This window comes from Strix aluco, chromosome 16, assembly GCF_031877795.1.
Source record: "Strix aluco isolate bStrAlu1 chromosome 16, bStrAlu1.hap1, whole genome shotgun sequence".
NCBI classification, from domain to species: domain Eukaryota; kingdom Metazoa; phylum Chordata; class Aves; order Strigiformes; family Strigidae; genus Strix; species Strix aluco.
In genome coordinates this window covers 5,787,369-5,792,660 of record NC_133946.1, presented here as the reverse complement: position 1 = coordinate 5,792,660, position 5,292 = coordinate 5,787,369, and positions in this window count along the sequence as shown.

The following is a 5,292-nucleotide window of genomic DNA, read 5'->3' as shown; positions in this document are numbered from 1 at the left end:
TAATCAACAACATTCAGAGCAACAACAACAACAACGACAAAACCTAATGGGAAAGCAGAGCCAGGGAGCTTGAGTGTGCCTGAGGCCATTTGTCAAGTCTGTGGCACCACCAAGACACGATAGGTTTCTCATTCCTACTCGATTCCCTAGGCTAGCTGTATCTCAAATACACATATGTAAATCTGAAACAGACCGCTGGCCTGACTTTAATTTACCAGAAAGCCAAACTCACACAATTTAGGAGCGTGAAGACCAAAGTAGCAGGAAGAAGTTACACATGTGGTTGTTTTCAGGCCCCCAGGAGAAGGCTCTACCCGCTGTGCCCTCAGAGCAGCCTCCCAGACCAACCAAGGTCCCACTCACTCCTCCTCCGGGGCCAGTAGTCACCGGGGCTGTAAGCCACTCTGGTGCACAGCCCAGTGGGGTCCGGGTCCTCCTGTCAGCATCGCCCAGCACAGGGGCTTTTCACATTACTCTGCAAGTGCAGAAATGCATTTCTGAGAAAGCCCACCCCAAATGAGACCCCAGTCTGACCACCCTCATGCCTGACCTCCAGCAGTAGCCAACAGCTGATGCCCAGGATGGGGGTGGAAACCAGGCAATTTCATAGCAATTGCCTCCCAGAATCACTCCTCCACCAGATTTAATTCCAGGGACCTCCTGAGCTAAATCCTGATATTGTACAGAATGTTTTTTGCTAAGTTTATTCTCTATTGATTTATTGAGTTGCTCTTCAACCCTCCCACTAAATTTAGTAGACGCTGTCCTTTTCAAAGGCAGAATTAGGCTGTGTGATTAAGGAGAAATTACCCTATTTAAAGGAGAGAAAAATGAAAGCTCGGAGAACTAAGATTTACAGAGGTTTCCGGGCTTGCAGCTTTGTTCTGAAATGCCTCAACACATCACTGCGTAGGTGGTCATTTCAGTAATCTGGCACCAAACTGTAAATTATACTGTAGTTATAGCCCTGCATAATACCTGACACATATTTTATTAGAGATGTTGCACCAATTCTTAGAAACTGTAGATATCTATTGTGTTATGAAACATGTAACAGAGTATCGTGGTTCTAAAGGGGTATTTATGATGTGACCATTGAGTACATAATGGATTGCAGACCCCTAAAATCATCTTGGGCTACAGTAACGCTTTATTTCAGGATCTTCTCATACTAACTTCCTGCCTTGAAAGTTCAAGCAAGGCTTTAGATCATCAGCCCATCCGCTGTATTATTTTCAGTGACAGGCAGGGCTAATTAGCTTGTATAGCTATTGTTTGCACTGCTTTATCCTCATTATTTCTCCGACTTGCCATGCAGGCAACAATTATAAAGCTGTAAGGACATGCAGAGTTATGCCTGGAATCTCTGGCTTAATTTAGAGGAGGCACAGACAAGAGCAACACTGCTACTGCTAACCACGGATGCCTACCTGACAGATTTATGAAGAGATTTCATGTGCCCGTCTGGCTTTCCTCTGTGTCCCACGCTGCGCAAGCTGAATTTAACAGCTGGCAAATAGGGTCCTGCGGTCCCTATGCTTGCTAGGCTTACCAGAATAAAATATCTGAATATCGAGGCCTCAATTCATAGAATCACATGAAGATTTTTAGCTTTTTGGGAAACTGAAGGTAATGTATATTCTAAGGGAACATGCAAACCAATGCTTTCCCTCAATAGCCTGTTCTGAGCGTTTGCCCTAGTTTCCCCTTGGAAAACAAAGCTACTGTTTAGCACTTCAGGTGATGAATTTCCATTTCACTAGACAGCTTGTTTGCAACAAGATTTCTGAAAACAGGAGCGTGGCTTATTCCTCCTGAAGCACTAAGCAGAAACTACTAGTTGTCAGAATTTAAGCATGGGTCATCTACACCGTGTCATGCCTTGCAGTGAGCTAACAAGAACTCCTGTTTGATACCTACTACATCTCTAGTCAAACAATGTGTAGCAAGGCAAGGAGAGCTGGCTGCAGGCTGCCGTGCCCTGCCTTCCCAAGAGGAGGGTACCTTTTGGTTTCTGAAGCTGCATCCCCGCGGCCCCTCTCCTGCCGTGACAGCTCTCTGTGGGAGACCTGTGTGGCTCAGAGGTATGTATCAGCAGCTCTTAGCGAGACTGGATGAGCGTGTCTGAACTTATATCCCTTGAAATGGGGAGGTGAGTACTCCACACCAGCACAGCTGGCAGCAAGGAGAGGAGATTTAAAGAAAGAAAATGGTAAGATAATATGGCTGTTGTGAATAATTCAGCTGAAGCTGAGTGAGACTTTCTTGTGCACCTTTCAGAATTAAATAGCCAGACTATGGCATATCCAAGACTAATGTGTCAATCAAATCCAAGGGAATAATGGCCAAAAGATGTAACCACCTGGGAGACAATTTGACATTAGATGAAGCAAGCACAAGTCACCTTGTTGCTGCATCCCAGCATTGGCAGGCACCTTCTCTAAGCAGGGAGCTCTGCACCTACACCAGCACCAAATCCATTTGACTGTACCCTCTGGAGCACTAATTCCAACAGGGCAGAAAGGATATTAATTTACAAGGTGATGTAGTGAGGTTTTTTTATTTAAATAAATGTACTCCTGTTGTTCTCCAGACAAGTGGTGTTGCTCTGCTCTCCAGGTGGGCTGCACCACATGGGGATTCAAGGATAATGATTTTGCTTGTACCAAGAATAAAACAGGCCAGAGGAACAAAAAGAAAAAGTTGTCTGTGTGCTGTTTGTTCAAGTAAACATACTTCTTGTAACTAAGCAGCACTTTAGGTATGCATTTGTTGTTGCTTATTCCTGCTCCAAAAGGGTTGGCTGGCAAAGGTGGGGACGTTCATCCTGCTACAAAAAGGCAGCAGCACATAAGATGCTGTTGTCCCACATCACATCATCTATACTTCACTTTCAACAAAGCTCACTAGATTTGATCTTTTTATATTTCTCAAACCTCCTTTGCATACATCCTTCAACTCAATTTTACAGCTGTACCAATCTGTGCATGTATTATGTGTGCTTGAGTAAGAGCAGAGCATAGAACCAGGAGTCAAATGGCCTCACTGGGCCGTTTACATGGATGTAAATGAAGTTGGCAGCACTACCTATTTTTGCAACACAAACATGGCTGCAAATACCTTGTATTGTCTTTAAATAATAGATTCCCAAAACTGGAGTCCAAATGTAGCAAAACTTCTATGAAGTACCATGCTGGGGTTAGAGCAAAAATGAGTCTCTCAGCAGAGCGGTCTTTAGTTAAAGGTCAGAAAAAATTATAATTGGAAACCTTATTAGGATAATTTAAAATCCTCAGTGTAGATGCCAGTTGAAGGAATATTTAGTGCAGTAAGTACCTAAGCTCTTATTTAGAGTCTGAGTAGTTTTAAAGGCTATTATAACCAACATAACACAGTAGGAGAAGATAGTTTGGTTTATGTACACGAACTACAGCTTTAACTTGGAAATTCCAGTACTTTATAGACTTAAGCTAGACCAGATTGTTTGCTCGGGGTCTTTTTTTAATAAAGGGGAGGAGGGGATGGTATAAGGAAAGGATTATTTTCGCAAGGGGAAACATTTTCAGAGTTCCTGCTCTGGCATTCTTTACTGAGACCAAGGGAGTTTATTGAGGTTCATAGGCAGATAAGGAAGAGCCTTGTTTCACCTTGTGTTAATGGTGAAGAGCAACACCTGTACCAGGAACTCAGGTTTCTGCTAGCTGGTACTGGTACATACAAACAACTTTCTTCTCCAATACTTTAGCTCGGATTTCCTGAGCCTATTTTTTCCTTGCCATCTGCCTGGCCCTATTGGAAGGACCTCCAAGTCCAGTCACAGCCTTCTGCAGTTGTGAGGTGGTACCAGTCCCAAGGTGGCGGACAGAACAGCCCACCGCAGCATCCCCTTGCCATGTCAGGGGTTAAAGGCAGCTCCCTGCCTCTTCCCACCTCTTCCCTGCCTCATGGGTGCTTTGCCCAGCTGGTAGAAGCAGAAAGGAGGGATTTAGAGGAGAAGCCTTGTGGCCCTGTGCCAAATCTTCCTCCTCATCTCCTAAAAATCCCTGCATGAGCAAAACCAGCAACAGTTGCACTGATGAGATCAGTGGTGTCTGCTGCAAGCCGACAAGGCTGAGGGCTCCCAGCAGCAGGGAAGCCCTCACTGTCTGCGTGGCCCTCCTGGGCACTGGGGAATTACTGGGAATTGCCACTCCTCAGTTCCCTCTGAAGGTTATTCCTATGGAGCAGGGACCTGCAGCAGCAGGTGGGGTGGCTGCAATCCTATATGGAGTCATCAGCACAGCACCTGCCTGACCAACAGAGACAAATCAGCAATACCAATAGCTGTTTCACACCTACATAAATACATATACAGATTTGTGACTTCAGTATGGACCCCTGAGAGAACTGGGCAGGTTACAGACAGGTTTTAGAGACTCACCCTTGCACATTAAAGCAAAAACCAGAAGCTATGTTCTGTTTCCCTCAGCAGAGGATTGGTGCAGTAAAGAGCAGCTTACCTCCAAGGGCTTTCTGCCACCATCTAACAGGATGAGAGTTAAAAGACTTGGTTTCTAGAAGCATCTCAAATCCCACGGTGGAATCCAAATCTTGCCTGGGAAAGTTGAACCCACTCATGCCAACTCCGGATCTTCTTCTCCCACAGGTATCAAAAAAAATAAGCTATCAGTTTAACACCATTGATTTATATTAACACCACAGTCTTTGACTACCCAAAACGGTAGCAAGTGATTAAAAAATAAATCCCCTCCAAAGAAAAAAAAAAAAAAAATTCAGAAAAATCTTCTCTTCTTCTGAAACACTTCCCTACAGAACCTTTTTAACTTTAAAATAGCCTCATAAGGTGAGGCTGTGGTGCTCTTTATATTTACTCCAAATAAGTGCATCCATTCCTTTTTAATTTTAATTGCCCTGCCAGAAGGTGTCTTCTCAACGAGATCTTAATTAAGAGAAGTAGCCTGTGGAAGCAGTGTATTGGATCCACCTGGGACAAATTGAAATAAATGTCCTCCTCCTCTCATTGCACTTCAATGTAGCCTTGATATTCTCTTCAAAAATCTTCTTTTACTGCTTGCTATTGTTTTCTGGCTGAGTAATTTAAAAGTCTAGCTATATGCCTTTATTTCTGCTCCAGGTGATAAAAGCTATAGAAATATCTTTCTTTTCACCTGCAGAGCTAGGATTCAGTAGAGCCTATGAATGGATAGTTAACTCCCGTATCTTCCTCTGTAGTTCAAATATGTATGTTCAGGGTGTTCATTTCATTCCCTAGGTACCTATGCCATATATTTA